This window comes from Gavialis gangeticus, unplaced genomic scaffold, assembly GCF_001723915.1.
Source record: "Gavialis gangeticus isolate Ggan-Ray unplaced genomic scaffold, GavGan_comp1, whole genome shotgun sequence".
Classification (NCBI taxonomy): domain Eukaryota; kingdom Metazoa; phylum Chordata; order Crocodylia; family Gavialidae; genus Gavialis; species Gavialis gangeticus.
This window is the reverse complement of record NW_017728996.1, coordinates 15,441,864-15,454,415: the sequence shown is the minus strand read 5'-3', so window position 1 is coordinate 15,454,415 and position 12,552 is coordinate 15,441,864. Positions and strand designations below refer to the sequence as shown.

General features: G+C 51.2%; 1 protein-coding gene across 1 annotated transcript in view; it reads left to right on the top strand.

Moving 5' to 3' along the window:
* Nucleotides 1–532: 532 nt before the first annotated feature.
* Nucleotides 533–12,552, top strand: part of KLHL25 (kelch like family member 25) — a 34,101-nt gene continuing 22,081 nt past the window's right edge. Inside the window, exon 1 of the mRNA XM_019504054.1 lies at nt 533–642. The gene's annotated coding sequence lies outside the window, so the exon portion shown is untranslated. The remainder of the gene's footprint in view (nt 643–12,552) is intronic.

Here is a 12,552-nt window from a genome sequence, read left to right as displayed (position 1 = left end):
AGAGACAGCCCCGCGGCTGGCCGGGTGGGCACCCGGCTGGTGAGACGGGCCCGGTGACACGCCGCGGCTCTCCAGGGCCTCAGCGGGTCCCTTTGTCTTCTCCGCACTCCTTGGCGGTGGCCGAGACCGTTGCCACCCGTCCCAGGCGCAGCACGATTCGCTCGTGCAGTGCCACGAACTGCCTCGCCCATTGCCAGCTTTGTCACCAGCATGGGCATGGCCGTGCCCTAGCGTAGCAGAGACACTGGCGTGCGGGGGGCAGACAACGTGACGCGACGCAACACCCCGCCCTGCTAAGGGGGTGCGGGGGCAGCCGGGGGGGCTGCTTGGACAGGGCTGTGTGTGTGGGGGCGGGGGAGCGAAAGCGGGGTGAGGGGAGCTGTATTTTAGAAGCGTCTGGGCCTTTAAGTCGGCGCGGCCCAGCCCTGCCACTCTCCCCGCCTTTCCGATTGGCTGTGCTGCCGGGGACGCCCCGCCCCTTCCTCCCTTCAGACAGGCCTGCGCCTTCTCGCGGCTGTCCATTACGCAGCCGCCCCTGCTGATTGGCTGAGGGCGGCCGGGGGAGTTCCCGCCCCCTCCCCTCCTCCTCACTCCCGGCTGCTGGGACGTTCTGAGCCCGGGGTGCGGGCGGTGGCGGAGCGCGTGAGTACGGCTGCGCTGGGACGGGCTGGGAGTGCTGGGCTGGGGGCTGCTGGGCTGGGCATTGCACGGGGCTGGGGGCTGCTCCCCCCCCTGCCCTGGCCGTGCTTTGTCCTTTCTTGACTTGGCCGCACCGTCCAGGTCCTTGCATCCCAGCCCCTGGGGTGCGGGCTTTGCCCGCGCGGCGAAGGTGCCCGTTTGCGTCGTGGTCAAGTGCAGGATCGGGGGAGCGACCCCTTCTCCCTGTGCCAGGGATGGTGAAGGCTTCCCCCCTCACTCCCACACTCGCAGCTCCCAAAGGGCCAGAAAGCCTGACCCTTCGCAGGCATTGAGTTGTTGGGAGCAGGGGGGCAGCCTCTGAATCGGAGCTGCCTCGGTCTTGCATGGCCCAGGCTGCAGGGGGGGAGCGGAAGAGGGGGAAAGGCCCCCGCACTCTGCCCTGCGCGATGCAGACCACGGGGTGAGATGGGCCTGTGGTCCGCCCCGCTCGGCGCCTGTCCTCATGCTCTTGTCACTTTGTGGGAGTCCTGGAGCAGAGTAGCTCCAAGAAAGCAGCACGTGCTGGCGGGCAGAAAGCTGCTGAGCGCCCCTTGCTGCGAGAATAACCCGGTGCGGGAAAGGGGGGGCACACGGTGCGGTCCCGGTGCTGCTCAGGCGTGCTTTTGTGGATGTTGAGGGCAGCAAGCTTCCTCTGGGTAAAACCAAAAGCTGCGCACGCCTCGGATGGGAATAGCGTGGCTTCCCCCCCGCCTTGTTTAACTTCGTGCCCCTTTCAGTCTGTACGTGTGGTTCTCTAGGTGCCGCTGCTCAGGATCTGTCTGAGGAAATAATGAGCTTCAGAAATGCTGTTTTAAAGCCTGCAGCGGTGTCTGAATGCCTGATTTGAACTGCCTGATGGAAAAGAGCTCCCTGTCCGGTTAGGACCATCTCTGCCCTATCGCCTTGTGTTCCCAGGGGCCCCTTGGTCCTTCAGAAGTTACAGTCTTTTTTTTGATATATTCTTGGCCCCATTAACACTGGGTTTTTTTAAATTCCCAAACAAAACAAACTCTGTGCTCACCTGTCTGGTACGGACACGTTTGAAGATGTAGACACCGCTGCCAATTTTTCCTCGTTGCACAAACAACCTTTGTCTCCTCCTGTTTATCTTGCCCTCTTGTGACCTGGTGCTTGGGGCGACTCACCTCATTGCACCTTACGGCCTCCCTCCATCCGCGAACTCCTCCCAAATGTGTTTTTCTCTTTATAGGATGAGACGGATGCTGGGGGAAGAAAAGTGGTTTTGTAACGCTGTGCTATGTCCGCCTCCCTCTGTTTCCCCATCTCACGTTCTCACCTGCCAGCCTGTCTCTGTTGCCTGATATTTTTATCTAACCTACATAAGAAACTAAAGTGCCAGGTGCTGCATAAATGGCAAAAAATAGTCGGTGGTGCTAGACTGCCATCCCACCGGTGGTCCCTTCATGTTAATGGAACAGCCTCGGGAGGAACTTGTGCTGCCTCCTTTCCTGGCACTTCTCTCGGACTCCGTCCTTCCCTTAGTCCAGCCGTGGGGTTCACGCCTCAGGATCTGGCTGCTGCTGGTGTATGATTTCTATCTTTCTGCAGTTCTGGAAGAGCCTCTCGGCTCCATGCTCTGTTTGATGTCTCAAATCAAATGTTATCTGAAAACACATCTAGTCTTCTTTGCTGCTTTAATTTCTCTTGCCATCTGCTACCGCTTTTCTCTGGAATAGGATTGCACTCAGTGAAGTGTTTTGGGATGTAACTGATATTTGGTGCAGGTTTGCTCTGTGCTTTTTGAAGAGCATTGTGTCGCTGCTGCTTACAGCCTAGAAACGGGATCCTCATGTCCGGAGCTAGAACTGAATTCCCTCCGAAGGGAAAATGCCACAACCTTAGCGTAAAGAAACACGACTCTAAGCAGTGTCAGGAAAGGGAACGAGCCCTAACGACCTTGCTGTTACATAGAAATGTCATCATTTCATAGATATTAGGGGCTGGAAGGGACCTTACAAGATCATCGGGTCCAGCCCCCTTGCACGTGGGCAGGAAAGACTGCTGGGGTCTAGTGATGAAAAGGCCTGTTTTAACTAGTGGCCAAATTTGGCCTTCCTTCCCCTGCTGTATATGAAATGTTCTGTGTTATTCGGTGGTTTAACTCGTTCTCTGTGTTAGTCACCCCAGGTTTAAACGACTCGAGTGATGGGTTTTCTGCCATGCTCCTAAGTGATCTTCAGCTGGGGAGTCACCAAAGGACAGAAGGCCTTTTTTTAACCGCAAACAAGAGAAGGAGCAGGCTGGTTAAATGTGCAAGGGGGAAATAGCTGAGGAGCAGATGGATTACCTGTCGCATACTCATGAGAAAGTGAAAATGGGCCTCATCCGGTCAAGGCTGAGAGAGGAGTCCAAGTCATTATCGGTGAATGACTGACGATAGCATCGCTGTCAATGCAGTCTGGCGGCAGGGCTCAAAAGTCCTTCTTCCTGTGGGCCAGCTGAATGCTTTCAGACAGGTGTTTATCGGGTGAAAGAGCGGAACAGGAAAGACCGGATGAGGCCACCTGCTGGGGTGGAACAAGGCCGGCAGAGCCCGGTGATACATGGAGAGAGGTGTGAGCAGTTTGCTAGGGAACAAGTCGGGCAGGTCCTGGCCCCATGGGTAGGTAGCTGAAACAGGCTGAGCAGATGTGGTGTGTCCAGGACACTGGAAGGAGCTGCTGCTCCCTGGGCAGATGGGGGTGTTAAAAGGGCCAGGTTACAAACACGGATGTCAGCACTCGTTAGGGAGAGCAGGATCTAATCCCATCCCTTGTAGCCTGTAATTGAATTGCAGCAAATGTAGCCTGCGCAGCTTAAAGCTCTGGCTATTGGAATGCCTACTAGGAAGCATTTAGCTATAACAAGCAGCCTCAGGCCCCCTGACATGACCTTTAACTACCATCCCATCAATGTGTCTTTGCTCATCAAGTTTATATTCCCGCAGCACCACTCCGGGGAGGGAGGGCTGCGCAGGCTGCATTATTCCTCCCCTCTGAGTGTGGTGGACACATAGCTCAGGGTCCCAGGACAAGGGAAGCAATCTCAAATTGCCTGCTCATTAAAACCGGAGGTTCCTGCAGAGCCTATTGGATAGTCTGTGAGCCAGAGGTGAAGCATGCTTCATACTACCTTGGAAATCCCATTAATGTCCTGTGGATTGGGGCAGAAATAAAATGCTGTATCAGATAATAGGCGCCTCTTCAGTACTCCTATCCCAATATAGTCACTGGTAGTTTAGTTCGTGCGGCTCAGTGCACTACATAGCTCTGAAAGATAAGAGCCTATCTTTTTTTTTTTTCAACTTTTTCCCTTGGCTGTGGTCTTTTCTCACTGCCCCAACAGCCTTTAATTTCCATCAGAGATTTGATTTCTACCTGGAAAGGGGTTAATACCCTGCAGCCCCATGTCAACACCAGTGGGTAACCAGTTCTGGAGACACGGCCCTCCCAGGCTTGTGTGGTGTGCTGAATCCATGCCAGACCTGCTGCCAAGTGGCTGCAACCAAGCGTTCCTGCCAGGCAGAGATAAGGAGGGCACCAGGTTTTCTGGCAAGGAGCTGAATTTAAATTCTGAATTGACAGCCATGAGCTGGAGCCATTGTACTAGAGGCTGTATAAATACAGCCGTAACAGGGTGTCTGGTCGCAAAAAGCTTCTAAGTGGAGCATCCATCTACGTCACGAGTACGTGCAATTGCAGATGTTTTAAATGACCGTTCCCCTGCTCTGTGCACAGATGAAATGTGCTGTAGGCATCATTTCAGGAGGTAGACAAATGATGGGATTCTTCTGTGGCAGATGATTTTGGAATTGGCCATGCTGTATTAAGCATGCAGCATGCAAAAGGGAATGTAAGGAGGTGGTACCTGGTTCCTATTTCCCACTCTCCAAGTCAGCCTGCACGTTTTACAGGTCAGGCTCCAAGCCTTACTTCCAACCCAGGGGAGGCCTGATCCAAAGCTTCTTGAAATCAGACTCCCTCCCTTAAACAGGCTTTGGATCAAGTCTCTGAACACGCGAGTGGCAAGAGTGTCTGTAGTAGAGGCTTTGAGCATCCTGGCCATCCCTGTTCGGTGCTCTGCAAACCAATTTCTGTGCGAGGGCAAGGTGGGAGAGATCTGTCTGCCTTTTAGAGCCACGTTGTCTGCCACAGTCGCTCTGCAGTTACCCTGACTAATTGCCCTGTCGCAGTGCACCTCCACTGAGCAGAGCATTGTGGTTTCATAAGATGGAGCCCATGAAGAAAGGCCCTCTTTTAATGGACTGCATTTGCTCCATTTGGGGTAGAGGGAGCAAGGGTACCGTGATGAAATGGGTCTTTTCCTTCGTGGCACGCCTGAGCAGAATTGGAAAGACGGGGGACTGGAGGATGGAGACTTGCTAGCGTCATCAACCACTCGGCATCCATCTTGCAAGCAGACTGTGATTGATTTAGCTGAAGGGAATTTGTTCGCTAATTGAGCTGGAGGGCTGGCTCGGCGGACAACCCCCCCCCCCCAGCTGCTTCTGAACTGAATTCCAAGCTCTGAAAAGATCTGCTGGCCTGAGATGCAGCGATTAAAAGCTATTGTCCTCAACCTCAACTGTGGCTAAAAGTGTTTTCTCCCAGTTGGACGGTGGTTGCGGTGAGCATGTTCCCAGTACTGCCAGACAAAATGTTTAGTAATGAGCATGGACAAAACCCACCTTGCTTATTAAGCAACTATTATTAAGCTGTTCCTTTTGGAGTAACTTAATAACAAGCTGTATGAAGGATTTGTGGTATGGGGCAGTGAGCATATTGGCCTGTGCGTCGTTTTTCACCAGCTTTAATTGATAGTGTGCTCTTAAATCTCTCTCTTTTTTTTTTTTTCCGGGTACCTTTAATTTGCTTTGAGCATGGCTTGTTTGGGTTAGATTTACCCATTTCCAACAGGTCCAAAGCATCTGAATTTCAACCTCTTTTATCCCTTCCAGATATGTAAAAATGAAGCTTTCTAATCAGGACAACCTGAACCATTATTTTTGGTACTTGGGCATTCATAAGCCTTTGGGATAAACTTTGGAACTGGAGTCAGTGGGGGAACAAAAGTGGGGGGATAGTACGGAGCGGCAAAAGATGCTCTTAGATAGGCTGGAGTATGAAGTAGGCATGGTCAGACTGTCTCTGTGCTCTGAATCATTTGGATAAGCATCCAGAAATTCAGCGGTCTGCCCAGGACTTCTCCAGAAAGCTGGCATCTTGGATCCTGAAGATCTGGGCTTGAAAACCTACGTGATTTCTGTTGGAGGTGAATTGGCCCAAAGGGACTGCTTTGCATGTGATGCGACTCTTCCCAGCCAGGCTGCGTGGGCCTGCTGGGAGAATGAACACCAAAGAGGGAAAAACCTGAATAGGGATGTTTCAAACAGCCGTGGTTCTGGGCGGGTCAGCGCTTCCATGTTTCAGTCCAGTCGGCCCTACCTGCTCCACTTATTTCTGAATGTGGGTTTGTCGGCTGGCCAAATTCTGTTCTGTTGCAAAAATGTAGATCCCAAGTAACTTTGCCGCCTGTGGGAGAGTTGCGCTGCCTGTCAATTATAGGGTGCAAATCATACTTGCATCATTGCTGCATTAGTCATCCTGCTAGGACAGGGAACAGCTAACTTTACAGACGCCAGCAAGGCCCTGACTTGAGCGGAGTTATGCTGGATTCACCCATCTGTCACCAAGAACAAACCGCAGCTCCTAGCATCTGGCTTCAAAATACTTGGTCGCTGTGGACAGACACCTTGGTGGAAGGTCCTTAGCTGGAGGTAGGTGGAGACGCTGTCCTGTCTGGGGACACCTGGCAGGCACCCAGGTTCCCCGTCAACGGTTGCAGTGTTGTACCAAGTCTCAGTCACTATTTTTCCTCCTGCCGGTGCTGTTTACAGAAAGGTGATATTAGTAACAGGCCTCTCTGTCCAGGGCTCCTGATGGGATGCAGTGCAGGACGTGGCACCAGGACATACTGGCTTCTCCTGAGCGGTGCTGGGGGGCTGCCGCTTGAGCTCTCGAAGCGGTGTATTTGGAAATTCAATTCCAGCCGTGCCTTGCTGCTTAGGTAGAGTGAAATGAAAGTGGCAGATAAGCAGCAAACATTTAGAGCTCCAGTTAAAGCTGTGGCAGCTTTAACTCATATGGTTCATTCTCTTATCTTCCCTACTTCTTGTCTCCCTCCTATCTCTCTTACAAGGGTTTCTTTTCCCTGTCCTGTTGGCCAGTTCTGGTGCTGAACCAGATGTTTGATCCAGCTGCCTTTGAGCAGCAGGCAGTGTGAATAACCATCTCTCTTGCAGACAGAGCACACTTCACTCCAGATCATTTCACAACCGCCATATCCAAGAATCACTTTTCCTACTGGCAAAATCCAGCCATAGCTGGGGTATGGCTTCTGGCAGCTGCTTTAATCTGGTTCACAGCATTTCTGCGCGCTTTTAGGAGAGGAAGCAAAGGACTCCCTGTCTAAACAAAACGGCACATCCGTTTTAGGTTCCCAAGTGGTGGGTCCGTGTGCTGTGAAAGGGTTGGAGGTGTCGACCTGCCCAGTAATTCTGTGTGGCTGAAACCAGCACCGTTGCAAACTTGGATGTGTAGTGTTTATATAGGGCTGTTAATGCGGAGGGTGGAGAAGTGGACGAGAAGCTCACAATTCAGAAGGCATATAAAAAACAAAAAAACCCAAAACATGATAAACGGTTGGCAATCACCAGAAAACTTCTCTTGGTGCTTCTAGGAAGAAGTGTTTCTTCAGGAAGAAATCCCGCCTAAGGGTTAGTATTGCAGCATTTGAGGGGCCATGGGGGATTTTTATGCCTTTCTCTGAAGTGTCCAGGGGTCCAGGCACGTCTGACCTGGTGTAGAATGAAAGTCATTGCTATTTTATGGTGCAGGGCAATGGCAGGGGCAGCGGTGTGGGTACAGCATGAGTGGGTCACAGGTTGCTGCCACTTGGAAAGTGAAACTCTGCTCTGCTCCTTGCTGTCATGGTGCCAGTACCGTCTCTGGCACAGCCCAGCGGAAATAAAGGATCAAAATCTCCTGGCATTTTTACTGGTGCAATTCCCTTGATTGCACTAAGATGTTCGGGTCTAGATGAGAAAAGCATTTGCCTTGTAACTACAGTGGTTGTGCTTGAGGCCAGACACTTCTGGGTTTTTTTTTTACGGCTGTTTAATACTGCTCTGGCCTATGTGGCTGTGTTCAGCGCTGATCTTTTGTGTATACATGTATGCACAGACAGCTGAATTTTCCCTCCTCTCCTTATATCGGCTCCTTCCCCAGCCTGATCTGAGGTCACTGGTACAGAGAAGACGCTAAAACGCCATATAGGAGCTCCTGGGATACTCTTAGTCTGACCCAGTAGCACACGGTGCCCTGCCTGCAGAGCTGCAGTTTCCCTCCGATCTGTGCCACGGCTTACCCTGCCTCCCTGCCCAGAGGTCTTAGGCTTGGCTGACCTTGTTCTTGTTTCCCTGAAGGCTTTAAATGCAGAGCATCTACCACAGCCCCTGTGAAAGGAAACAAAGAAGGTGACAGGAACAACAGAGGCAGCAAAAATGACACAGAATAAATCGAAAGGGAAATCGAGAACACTCTGGAGCCAAAGCCTTTGATCCCAGAATTGCAGAGTTAGCATTTAAATGCTAATGAAAGCTCCTTCTGAACAGTGCACGGTGCCCTGCATGTGAATCATGGCAAACGGGAGGTGCAGGTTGCAGCAATGAAGACATAAGTTCTCCTGCCCCCAAAGTTGCCTGGAGAGTTCACAGCTGACTTCCACGATTGCTCTTGCTTTATCTAGTTTTCATCTGAGCTGGTCGAACAGAAGATAATCTCTTGCTCACTCACCCTCTCTCTGCTTTCCTCAAATGCCGACTGGTGACCAGAAGTGTAGGAGGGATTTAGTTTATGAGGGCTCATGGGGCTTGTGTTACTTGGGTGTGTTCAGCCAACCACTCCTGGTTTTGGGGTGGGGACGGGGAGGGGAGCTGACTCCCAAAATTTGGTATGATCAGCATGTCGGGAATGGTCGTCAGACCAGAAATGCATGCTGGGGAGTGCGTGATTCTCAGTTTGGTACTTTCCTAGTAAAAACAAAATAAAACCCAATACACTTGATTGTCCAGTCAGGAAGTAGGAACAATACCATCTGACCCAACGGTTATCAACCTCTTCTAAGCTCATTGAACCACTTGTTAGACCCTTTGGAAAATACCTTCTCTGAAGATTTAGTTTCTTGACTATGGAAAAATAGTAGCCCAATTGTTGTGTTACAGAGAATTCAAAAAGGCCACAGCCAGCCAGAATGCTTTGGAGGCTATAGAGCCCGATGGGAGATCGCTGGGCGTATCTTGTGAATCGTGTGTCGGTGTTTGCACTTAGCACTAATATTGCATGGCACCATGCGTCACCCTTAAAAGGATCTCGCAGCATGCCAGGATGCTGTTGACCATGGTTGAAAATCACTGTGCTGCCCAGTGGCAAAAACTATCCATACTATTTGGTGACTCCTTAGAGTAAAGAAATTTGGAGCTTTGTGAACAAACTCCTGCCTAAAAAAAAAAGCTGAATTTATTCCAAGGATTGACTCCAAGTCCAAGCTGGCCTTTCAGGTGACGCTCATACAGGGACAGGGAGAAAGGTCTGTAGTAAGGTACCGTTGTGCCTCCCCATCCTTAGCAAAAACCAGGGACTTCGCAGCACAACTTGGAGGAGCCTCCGGAAAGGTGATTTGCAGCAGCCCAAAAATACGGGACTCTGCTAGCTTCAGTCACACCCTCCATTGCCCCCTAGACTATAAGGATGTGCCATTATCCATATGCTGAACCAGGGAAGCCCCTTTCCACAAGCAGTATTCCCCTGGGAGCTCTGCCCTCTCAGGGCACCATAGTGGCATCGAGAGCCTCCCAGCTGGGTGAGGGTACTGAAGCCATGTTTTGAATCGAGAATTCAACCAGGCCTTGCCCCTTGCTCTTTCCCCTGGCTTTGTCCCTTCTGGAAGCTGTTGAGACATCAGCATTTGGGAGCTGGAGTCTGAGGAGCCTTCACTCCTGACCTTTTACTTTTGTCTCCAATTACTTTCCTCCCTGGGAGGAAGGTTTTCCAGAGCTCCCCATCTTGCTGTGTTGTAAGAACCGTCTCCTGTGCGGAGGCTGAAGTGAGCCAAGGGAGCGTCTGAGCCAGCAGACACCTTGGATAGCTGACAAAAAGCCGATGCTCCCAAGCTCTCATCCATATGGAAGAAGGGTTATCGTCTGCCTTTGCCTTCACAGTGGGAGTCTGGGGAGACAATGCAGTGTTGGTTTGTATAGTTCCCATTCAAAGAACGAAATGACTGTAGCATATGAGTAGATCCAAGAGCCAGTCTGCTCCGGCCAGTCCCTCTGCTATTTGAGCTGCAGAATGGAAACAACAGAGTTGGTTCCACTATAATGACCCATTCTCCTGACCGGTCTCATGCTAAACTGAGGCTAGAGCTAAGCCTGCAAGGTTACCCTTTGAGCTCTGAGCTGGGAGCTCGGACACTGGCCAGTTTGTTCTGTGTATGAGGTGCTTCTCACCCAGAGAATCTCCATCTTTCTCTTGCAACTCAATAGAGAGGTAAGGAAAATCTCTAAAATATCCCAGTTCTCTCTGTTTATTTTTCAGCAAAGCCCCTAAAAACCCATGCTTGAGTCCAGCCCTGCTCCACAGACACTTACATTTAAGCAAGTGCCTAAATGCTTTGCTGAAGCAGGGCTGTGGACTAGCCCTGCCACACTTTAATTATCCAGCGCAGGGGGTCATCTCACCTGTGGGTTTTAAAAATTCATGAGTTGGGAAGGAACTAATCTGGGAAACCGCTCTTCTCTACTGTATCTGTCCATCTGGTATGTAAGTGGGGCTATTACGCATCGCAGATGGGCTAGGAAAAGTCCTGCTTGTGCCAGGTTCTGGGCCGGCTTGTGATGTGCTCATAGCCAGAGAGTGAGACTGAGAAGCTGCTTCATTTCTACTCTTGCCAGCTGTGGTAGGAATCAAACCCAAGTCACGAGAGGTTTCAGGCCCTTACCTTTTGACAGGGCGATCGTGTAAGCCAGCTTCGCTCCCCTTCAAAGAGACTGGTTTGGTGTGGCTCCAGAAGTTGGAAATGTCTGGCTAGAAATAATGCTCCACGTGGGTTCTGCAGCCTGCTCGTCCAGCCTGGCGGTGGTGGACAAGGACACGTCATAATCCTGCACCTTGAGGGACCATCGGTGAGGGGGGAAGGGCCGCTCTGTGCCATGGCCGGGTTGGTCCCCTTCACGGCAGAGAAGCCAGCGCCTGCTGTGACACATTGGTGATGTGGATATCTGTCCCACTAGGGACCAGGCTGAACTCCACCAGCTGATCTTGCAAGCAGCACGAAGCAGCCGTGAGACGGAAATGTGGTTACTACCAACCGAGGCATGAGCCACTGTACGCTTGGGACTGGGATTTGAAAACAATCCCTGTGACTTTGGTGCCACTTCTAATATTTTATTTAGGTACTTTAGTTCCTTAAAGACTTGTCCCTTCCATTCTGAACAGAGACCTTTTCATCCCTGAGGCTCAGGGAAAAACTAATCCTATTCTCCCTTTCTGGACTCCTCTGTTTCCAGGGTGTTCTTTATTCCTGGAAAACGAAGTAATCCATAATCATACCAAAGATTAATGCATCAGCTCACAGCTCGGGTATGGTAATCAAACAAAGAAATAGATTAGGAGGGTGTTTTTCTGAGGCTGTAGGAATGGCAGGCTGAATCGATAGCTTTTAGCAGACTCATAAATATTTCATTTGTTTTCCTCAGTTCAGTGCTCAAAGATTATATCACTGGAATCAGTAGTAACCCTTCAAAATTGGTACTACTCCCCAGCTGTGCATGGCTGCTACAGAGATTTCCCCTCGGTGATCAGCTCAGCTGTACCAATAATGCAATCACGGTCCTGGAGAGAGCTGGCTCTGCTCACAAGTGAAATGAGTTTAGCAGCCTCAGCACAGGGTGTCTGGGGTCTTGGGCAGGAGTCTGTGAATGGCAAATCTTCTCATGAGTGCAGCCGCTTGGGATGGAGACCACTGAACAGGGACTAACAGCTGTGCTTTGTTCCAGCTGTGCTGTTTAGCTTGGGAAACTTAGGATGTTCCCATGCTTATGATGCAGCCCAGTCATCTGTGCCTTGCAGGATACACATTTGCAGTAATTAAGTGCAGGGGGTAAAGAAATAGAAACTCACACATGTCCCAAGCTTTTCATTTTGGGTTTGGGGAGGTGGGAAAATGCTTGGGCCGCTATGATGGAGGCCCCAGCAGACTTATCTGCACCAAGCCTCTGAGAGTCTTTGCCTTACGAAGCGTGGGAGCACTGAACTGCTGCAGCTGCCTCTGAGATGATCATCTCGCCCCATGTCCTGTGGGGCTGCCTTGCTGTCACTGGACGTGGAGGGTTTAGTGCTTCTCCCCTGTGGTTGGCTTTTCAGATCACCTTGGCTGGTAACAGGAGCCTGAGGCTGTTTCCTTTTGCACTATAAATTGTAGGGCATGCTACACTTGGCCTGAAACAAAGCCTAAATGCTCAGCCCGGTTCTCATCGGGGCTTCTCGACTCCTCTGACTTCGTCTGCACCATATCGATGGTCTCCCCAGAGGAGAAGGGCTCAGCACTTGGCAGCTGCCTGGGAAAAATGAGCTGCATTAGCTGAGACGAGACTGTGTCTTGGTCTGTCTGACTGTGTGGGCAGGGACCTTTGTGGTGAGCTAATTCAGTGTTGCCGACTCTCGTGATCTGTAGGGGCTCTCTCTTGGTGGGATCAAGAGACTGCAAAATCGTCTCTGCTTTCATGGGAGGATGGAGGGGGGGAAATAAGATTCCAGC